This window comes from Schistocerca americana, chromosome 3, assembly GCF_021461395.2.
Source record: "Schistocerca americana isolate TAMUIC-IGC-003095 chromosome 3, iqSchAmer2.1, whole genome shotgun sequence".
Lineage (NCBI taxonomy): Eukaryota > Metazoa > Arthropoda > Insecta > Orthoptera > Acrididae > Schistocerca > Schistocerca americana.
The window spans coordinates 270,199,442-270,209,478 of record NC_060121.1 but is presented as its reverse complement, the minus strand read 5'-3'; the positions used below and the strand labels follow the sequence as shown (position 1 = coordinate 270,209,478).

General features: G+C 45.4%; 1 pseudogene; it reads right to left on the bottom strand.

The window, feature by feature from the left end:
• Positions 1–538: 538 nt before the first annotated feature.
• LOC124607620 lies at positions 539–656 on the bottom strand (annotated as a pseudogene).
• Between the last annotated feature and the right edge of the window lie 9,381 nt (positions 657–10,037).

The following is a 10,037-nucleotide window of genomic DNA, read 5'->3' as shown; positions in this document are numbered from 1 at the left end:
CCGTATTTCGGCAGACGAGTCCTCTGCGTTTTGGAGGACGACAAAATGTCTGCGAGGGCTTTCACCTTAGTTTTAACTCTCTGTCTGAGTCAGCTGATCCTACCTAACATTTATATTTTGGCAATGAACTTGAGTAGAGTATATCCAGACTCCTAAAGACGGTAAATATTGTGGCCTTCGGTTCCGTACCAAGAAAGCAACAAGAAAATCAAAGAAAGAGAATTATTCATCCAGAAGAAAAGTGTGCACTGATAAAATAGACAGATAGACTAGAATTATTGAAGTATGTTTCGTACAAAATTTAAATATTTTCGTTTGCTTAAAATTATAAAAAAAGGCACTCCGTCGTCAGGCCACGAGTGGCCTACCGGAACCATCCGACCGCCGTGTCATCCTCAGTGGAGGATGCGGATAGGAGGGGCGTGGGGTCAGCACGCCGCTCTCCCGGTCGTTATGATGGTATTCTTGACCGAAGTCGCTACTATTCGGTCGAGTAGCTCCTCAATTAGCATCACGAGACTGAGTGCACCCCGAAAAATGGCAACAGCGCATGGTGGCCTGGATGGTCACCCATCCAAGTGCTGACCACGCCCGACAGCCCTTAACTTCGGTGATCTCACGGGAACCGGTGTATCCACTGCGGCAAGGCAGTTGACTTAAAAATATAAGGGGCAGTTAAAATGGTTCAAATGGCTCTGAGCACTATGGGACTTAACTTCTGAGGTCATCAGTCCCCTAGAACTACTTAAACCTAACTAACCTAAGGACATCCCATACACTCATGCCCGAGGCAGGATTCGAACCTGCGACCTTAGCGGTTGCGCGGTTCCAAACTGAAGGACCAAGAACCGCTCTGCAACACCGGCCGGCTGTGGGGCAGTTAAATGAAAACCGAATGCCCACCACAACGGGAGCATCCAATGGTTCCAATCAAAAGTTCGCTCGCGTTAAGATATTTTTCTCATTGTCAGACTAGACGATCAGTTCCTCTTTCGTAGAACGCAGTCGGCCGCTGACGGACCACCAAGCGCATCCACTGTTGCACTTTCTCCCGACTGAAACCGACGTCAACGCATGTCTTTCTTCAGGTCGCCAAAGATGTCAAAATCACACGGGGAAGTATCCGGACTGTACGCAGGGTGTTGCAGTGTTTCCCGACCAAATCGCTGAAGCGCAACCTTCGTCCGATTGATAATGTGGGGTAGGCGTTATCGTGCAAGAAGATGACACCGTTCGACAGTATTCCTGGGCGTTTTGACTTTTTGACGCGTCGCAGTTTCTGGAAATTGTCTTCGAAGAGCTCTCCGCTGAGTGAAGTTTGATGCTCGAGGAACTCGACGAGCGGAGGACCCCTGCAGTCAGAGAAGCTGGTCATAATGACCCTACCGAAATTTGTGATAACAGCTTTGGAATTCTTTGGTGGGGAGATGTGAGATATTTCCTCTTTCGGCATTCCCGTTTGCCCTCGGGCTTTCGGAATCATCTTGTTGCGCTATAACGCCCGCTCCCTTCTGCCAATCGGACGAAGGCTATACTTCAGCGATCTGATTGGGAAACACTGAAACATCCTCCGCACAGCCTGGATCCTTCACTGTGTGATTTTTACAGCTTTGGCGACCTGAAGAAAGACATGCATGGGCGCCGATTTCAGTCTGACGAGGAATTGTGAGAGTTGATACGGTTGTGAATCCGGCCGACTGCGTTCTGCGAAACACGTCTCGTTCCCCAGTGCAATAAGTGTGTTAACGCTAGTGGTGCCTACTTTTGAACTGAACCCTTCCATAGATACGTTGTGGCGGATGTTCATTTTTCATTTGACTGCCCCTAATATATACTGAATAAAAGTACTTGCAATTGATCGTGGTTATTATATGCTACCTTATCTAAGCACCTTTTCATCAATTTTAATAAACTTTTTGGAACAGCGATCAAAAATTAAAAAAAAAATTCTTTTTAAAATTCAATCTTGATCGTACCACATATGCTACAAGAAGAGTTGCAGTTGACATCACAGCAGCTGAGAAGAGTGCTCCCCATGGGTCTGATAATGGTCATGTGATATGACCGAGACCGGTCACTTATGTTCCTGTAGCATACGTGGTGCGATCCAGACTGAATTTTAAAAATAATTTTTTTTAAAAACTTTTCATCAGCCTTGTGCTTGGTTGGATATTTAATTTAATTATTTACTTTTTTAAAAATTTTGTATTTAAAAAGGCAAGAGTTATCTTTGGCTTAACTTCACGTCAGTCCTCTAATTTGTATGCTGTCGGAAGTGGCCAAGAGGAAATCATAGGTCTGTTGCTAGTTGCGGAGCTGGAGTGCTGGCGGTGAGGGCAGTTTTGGGCAAGTTGCGGTGTTCGTGTGCTGAGCAGATAAAAGTTGCGAGGTTCGTGTGAGCCGCCACAAACACTCGCCTACAAATTTCTGGTCTCCAACTTCCATCGGAAAAGTTGCGAACTATTTCGAAATACAGTATGTCCGGTTGCGCCTGTTATTAATTCCGTGTTCTTCAACGAGGAGGACAAACTAATTTAGTTATTTTGGGAACACAGGAACCCCTTTGCATTATTTATCACCTCTCGCTGCCTGGAGCTGAGCCCTTCTCCATCGTTAAATATTAGCGTGGTTACTGCTGACACGTTCCTTCCAACTCGTCCTAGGAGCTTCCGTGACGTCGTGGCCACAGCAAGAACCCACGCCCTCTTGACGATGTACGCTGTGCGACACAAATCACGCGATGTACCACTCCGCATATTTAATCGGAAATGTTTATTGAGGGACCAGAATTAATCCTCTGTAGTGCTAAAAGCAATCTAAATGAGGGTCGAAAGCCATTGACCCACGAGTCAGGCTAAACTTTTCATTGCTCCAAAGTCAACAATTAATGTTCTGTAGTTATCTAAGGAGATACTGGACTATCTCCATTACTTTTGATTGCACTCATCGATGTAGAATCTCAACATTTGAAATCCTTAGTTTTTTTGGAGACGATATTGCCATGTGAGGAGTGTCAAGGCAAGAGATTCAAGGAAATTAGATTGCTGACCGATAAATGTAGTGAGTAGAAGTTAACTGTGAGTAATAGGGAAACATTATCAATGAAATTGACCACAATACCCAATGAACGCAACCTTGAATTTCATAGTGAAGGACGTATGTGTGTGTAGAAACCTTCATTTATCTCGGAAATATTGTATCAAATCAGGAGGGCGTTAGATTAGAAGTACAAAATAGAATGCCAAAAGGTTCCATTTATTCTACCAAGTACAAAATCTAGTGTCGGATAAAGTGGTTCCCGTAAAATCCAGACAAACAACGTTCAAATCATACTTTCTGTCAATCATGACGTACGGCTTGGAGTCCTGTGTTTTATGAGAAAGAAATATCAGTGAACTACAAGCGGGAGATTTTACAATCTGCTACACAAAAGACAAGACGAGATCGAATTAGAAACGAATGCATTAGGGACGACGTGCAAGCGACCTGTACAATGGAGGAAAGATAGCAAACTACATGGCTGAAATAGTTTGGGCATGTGCAGACGATGCAAGAGACTACAACCCCCGACATTACTTGGAAACTACAGTACACGGAAGAAGACCTGTTGGACATCCTAGAAGAAGATGGCTAGACAGAATAAATGAAGATCTTGTTCAGAAAGGAGTAACGTTACAAGATTTAAAAAGAAAGGACGTTTATAATGACAGTAACAGATGGAGGAATTTTGTCACAAAAGTCCTACCCGAGAAGAAGCTGATGATGACGATGATCATGAAGATGATACCTATCTAAGTACTTTCACAAATATTCCGGTATCTGGCTATTGGTATGAGATACGTACACAACTAAAAGTTCATTCACAGCCTCCTGTTGACTCATACCAACGCCCACTGACAATCTCCACAATAACGAAAGTATGAACACAGTTCAGAGTCAACTGACCAAGAGATACATCATCACCAAACTGCAAATTAACCACAGAAAAAATGAATTTTATTGACTTCAATTAAACCTTGCCAAGAAACTGACTGTTATTAAACACCATCTGCTGTTATCTAACGGCGCCAACGATTTGATAAAGGCCTGTTTCTACCAACTACCTTAACAAGATCTACAACGCACACTTGCTTGCAAATACCGGAAAATCGCTGAACATTCGACACCTGCCAACAGGAAACGTATTTACCAGTTCTATCAGTTTTTCTACAGCAAGAAATATTCCATGGTTCGTGGATCATTGAATCTCTGAGGACACAAATCACCAATATTCTCGATACAATAATTCCACGCACGGGGCCCACGACTTCAACACCCGATTAAGTTCCCTCAGGCTGTGAGCCCCAAGTTGCTCCACGAAATTGCTTCAACATTTCCAGCCAATAAGCCTAAGGAGATAAATAGAAAGCACTTTCATTGGCTTTCTCCTGTTCCATCTAATAGCGCTTATCTACAAAGTGCTGCTTCGTGCTAGGACTTCATAAATGGTTTTAGATATCGAAATGAGATTTTGGCAAATAACAGCATGCAAAGAGGGGAGTATTTCCCTTAATGGTTATTATTACGCAAAACTTCATTATATATCGTGTTATTCCACAAACTACAGACTTTTTCGATGAAAGAATGTAATTTTTAAGGGCTGTCGATGGCTGGTTAAGCGAGAAATGCTGTGGGTTTTGTTTTTGTATCCAGGATGTGCTCAGCTACTGATCTTACTTTTCCTCAGTTCGTCACTTAATAAAATTAATGAGCCACTGTTTTAGAATTCTCTCGCAGCTGTGTGTGCATAACATCTTACTGAGGTGACTTTGGGTGACTGTGTAAACTCCGCTGTGTTTGGGCAAAAGAAGCACATTTTAACATGGCAACAAGCGGATTATAGGTTTCACTCAAAATACGCCACACATGACGCTTCTCTGAACGTTGCAATCGGTTAAAAAGCCACGCGAGAGGAGATCGCTGCTTTTGTCGTAATTTCAGCGGAATTCTTTCTAGATGCCAACCAAGCAACCGTAGCGGTCGCGCGGTTCCAGACTGTAGCGTCTAGAACCGTTCGGCCACCCCGGTCGGCGGTGGATGGTCACTATGCAAGTTTGGGTGTGGAGAGGCTCCACTGACATTCACAAATTATGGAAGCGTAGGCTTCAGTTTAGAATGGCACTTCCCCTCCAGCACTCAGCATTTCCCCTACAGCACCTGTTCACAACCCCCACCACTACCGTCCTCCCTATGCGAGCCATGCCGATTGCTCATCTACTGACCGCATTATTCTGCAAACGCACACTACTGCCAGGGATTTATCCTTGGTGCGAGGACTGAAACACGGTGCACTCAGTCTCGTGATGACAACTAAGGATTGACGAGTAGCGACTCCAAAGTCTAGAAAGCCCTCAACGGCTGGGAGAGCGATATGCTCACTCTCTCCATACCGCATCCAATGACCCCATTTGGCAGAGGATGATACTGCGGTAAAACAGTCTTGATTAGCTTAACAGGGACAGAATACGGAGATTTACTTTTGCTTTCAAATGAAGTGGGCAGTGAAATGAGCACTCCCATTTCTGAAATGCAATGAGGATCAGACATCTGGTGCAGACTACTGTATTCAGTTATCTGGGCAAGCCATCAGTGATGTCGCCGTTGTGCACCTGGGGCCAACGATACACATGGACTCTGAAACACACTTGTGGCGTTACACTAGTAGGCTTGTCCGCCAAACTTCGTGACTACGTGGTTCCATGCAGAGTCCATGGGAAATCAATAAAGGGCTATTAAAAAAAAAGGGGGGGACGGAATTCTAACATTTATTGCTTCCAAACTAAAAAAGACAGAAACGTAATTCCAATGTTCCTGAAAAGTTCAAATTTTTATGCATTCAATATGAGCACCATGTGTTATACGCCAAAAATCGGAATGGTGGCTCGTTTCCTGCCACACACGAAGCAGCTAGTCTCTCGTTATCGAATTCACAGTTTCAACAGTGCGATTTCGCAGACTTTCAATAGTGGCAGGCATAGCGGCGATAAAAACGTGGTGTTTTATGTAACTCCACAGATAAAACTCACAAAGTCTGACATATGGAGACATGGGAATTCTGTAAACACGTCCGGCATTACCTGAATGACACCATTCCAGGACGTTGAATTGGAGGAGGAGAGGCAAAAGACGAACTTCATCTCCGGTGGCCTCCCAGGTCTCCAGACCTCGCATCTAGTGATATTTATCTGCGGGGTTACGTAATAGACCGCATTTTTATCCTCCCCCCCCCCTCCCCGCCACCACCCTATGCCCGAGACTCTTGAAAGTCTGCGACATCGCATTGTTTGAGCTCTGAATTTTTTGACGAGCGATTGGCTGCGTAGTGTGTGGCAGGAAATGAGCCACCGTCTTGACATTTGTCGTGTAACACATGGTGCTAACATTGTACGCACAAAAATTTGATCTTTTCAGGACTGTTAGAATAGTGTTTAAATCTTTTGTAGTTTTGGAAAAATAAATGTTTGAAATCTGTTCATTTTTATGAATAGCCCTGTATTTAATTGAAAAGTTACCCACTAAACGCCTTAAATTTCTCGTGTGCTGTCGAGAGCTTACATGCAATTAAACGAGCAGTCAAGGATTATCAAAATCGTCTGAAATAGTTACTCGCTCCCCGTCGGAAAGGGCTGCTGGCGCTCATAAGACCTGCAGTGTTACGTACTGTGACGTACGCGCTATGATCTGTCTGTATCGTGGGCCTCGTGTGCACCCTATCTCTACAACTACACTCCTGGAAATTGAAATAAGAACACCGTGAATTCATTGTCCCAGGAAGGGGAAACTTTATTGACACATTCCTGGGGTCAGATACATCACATGATCACACTGACAGAACCACAGGCACATAGACACAGGCAACAGAGCATGCACAATGTCGGCACTAGTACAGTGTATATCCACCTTTCGCAGCAATGCAGTCTGCTATTCTACCATGGAGACGATCGTAGAGATGCTGGATGTAGTCCTGTGGAACGGCTTGCCATGCCATTTCCACCTGGCGCCTCAGTTGGACCAGCGTTCGTGCTGGACGTGCAGACCGCGTGAGACGACGCTTCATCCAGTCCCAAACATGCTCAATGGGGGACAGATCCGGAGATCTTGCTGGCCAGGGTAGTTGACTTACACCTTCTAGAGCACGTTGGGTGGCACGGGATACATGCGGACGTGCATTGTCCTGTTGAAACAGCAAGTTCCCTTGCCGGTCTAGGAATGGTAGAACGATGGGTTCGATGACGGTTTGGATGTACCGTGCACTATTCAGTGTCCCCTCGACGATCACCAGTGGTGTACGGCCAGTGTAGGAGATCGCTCCCCACACCATGATGCCGGGTGTTGGCCCTGTGTGCCTCGGTCGTATGCAGTCCTGATTGTGGCGCTCACCTGCACGGCGCCAAACACGCATACGACCATCATTGGCACCAAGGCAGAAGCGATTCTCATCGCTGAAGACGACACGTCTCCATTCGTCCCTCCATTCACGCCTGTCGCGACACCACTGGAGGCGGGCTGCACGATGTTGGGGCGTGAGCGGAAGACGGCCTAACGGTGTGCGGGACCGTAGCCCAGCTTCATGGAGACGGTTGCGAATGGTCCTCGCCGATACCCCAGGAGCAACAGTGTCCCTAATTTGCTGGGAAGTGGCGGTGCGGTCCCCTACGGCACTGCGTAGGATCCTACGGTCTCGGCGTGCATCCGTGCGTCGCTGCGGTCCGGTCCCAGGTCGACGGGCACGTGCACCTTTCGCCGACCACTGGCGACCACATCGATGTACTGTGGAGACCTCACGCCCCACGTGTTGAGCAATTCGGCGGTACGTCCACCCGGCCTCCCGCATGCCCACTATACGCCCTCGCTCAAAGTCCGTCAACTGCACATACGGTTCACGTCCACGCTGTCGCGGCATGCTACCAGTGTTAAAGACTGCGATGGAGCTCCGTATGCCACGGCAAACTGGCTGACACTGACGGCGGCGGTGCACAAATGCTGCGCAGCTAGCGCCATTCGACGGCCAACACCGCGGTTCCTGGTGTGTCCGCTGTGCCGTGCATGTGATCATTGCTTGTACAGCCCTCTCGCAGTGTCCGGAGCAAGTATGGTGGGTCTGACACACCGGTGTCAATGTGTTCTTTTTTCCATTTCCAGGAGTGTACATCTCCATCTACATACTTACTGCCCATTTAACATTTAAGTATTTGGAGGAGGGTGTGTAGAAGCACTTCTACGCTGTTCCTCTACCGTTCCACTCTCGAGTAGTATGTGAATTAAATGATCACACAAATCCTTCCGTGTGAGCTCTAATTTCTTTTGTTTTATCATAGTTGTCATATCTCTCTAAGGGGCGGAAATCAACTAAATGTTTCGACATTCGGAGGAGAAAGTTGGTGAGCGAAATTTCGCGAAAATGTCTCCTCGCAGCACAAAAAAACCATTGTTTTTAATGATTGCCACCCCAACTGGCGTTCGATGTCCATGATACCGCCTGCCCCCGTTTCGCGTGCTAAACTTCTTTGACCTTTTTAGATGGACTTTGTAAAGCCTATGTGGTAAGGATCCCATATTGTGCAGCAATACTCCAGAAGAAGACTGAGAAGTGCAGTATAAGCAGTCTTTTTGTCGCATCTTCTGAGTATTCAGCCAATAAACATAGTCTTTAATTCGTCTTCAAAAAATGGTTCAAATGGCTCTGAGCACTATGGGACTTAACAGCTGAGGTCATCAGTCCCCTAGAACTTAGAACTACTTAAACCTAACTAACGTAAGGACATCACACACATCCATGCCCGAGGCAGGATTCGAACCTGCGACCGTAGCAGTCGCGCGGTTCCGGACTGAAGCGCCTAGAACCGCTCGGCCACCACGGCCGGCAATTCGTCTTCCTCGCAACATTTTCTGTGTGAAGGCTTCAGTTCAAGTTGTTCGCAATTTTAATCCCTAGGTATTTAGTTGATTCAGCAACATTTAAATTTGTGTGATTTATATTGTAACCGAAATTTAGTGAACGTTTTTTAAGTACTCTTACGGACGAGCTAACACCTTTTCTTTAGCCCATTAAATTTCGGTCAAGCAGCCGCGCAAATAAATTTTTCTCCACTGATATTTCCGTCCGGCGATACGCGGACGATACGCGGCCGAAATATCAGTGGAAAAAATTTTATTTGCGCGGCTGCTTGCCCGAAATTTAATGGGCTATTCATTACGCCGCGAGAAGTTGAAAATTTACATTTTCTTTAGTTTTAACTGCTGCTTTTCGCACCATACGGATCCTTGGCTAAACTATTTTGTAATTTGTTTTGTTTTTATGATGACATTCGTAGAAAGTAAACGACAGCCTCATCTCCAAGCAATCTAAGATAGCTGCTCAGATTGTCTCCTAAACAGTTTATTTACATCAAGAACAGCAGGTGACCTATAAAACTTCTTTGGTGAACCCCAGATATCACTTTTGTTTCATGATATGACTTCCCGACAACTACTGCTAATTCAGTCGCATATATCAGCCGATACTCCATTGACACGCATGTTCATTAATAGCCGCTTCTTAGGAACGATGTCAACAGCCCTCTGTAACTCTAAAAATATGAAATCAATTGAGATACCCTGACGATAGCGCACATTACTCCGTGTGAATAAAGAGCCAGATTTACTTCATAAGAACGAAATCTAGTGAATACGTGCTGACTATACGTCAATAGATCGTTTTCTTCGACTTTTTTTCATAATATTGGTGTACGTATGTGTAACAGGACCATAATGTAAACTGGTGTAAACGTTATGGGTCTATAATTTAGCGGATTACTTCTGTTTCCTTTTTTGTGTATTGGTGTGATCTGTGCAACGTTCCAATGCTTGGATACAAATCATTCATCGATCGTGCGGTTTTACATGTTTGCTAAGAATCAAGCTGTTTCATCAGCATTCTGTGGAGGGAACCTAATTGGTTTACAGTCTGGACGTTTATTAAATGAATTAAGATGCCTCGCTACACTGAAGGAACCTAC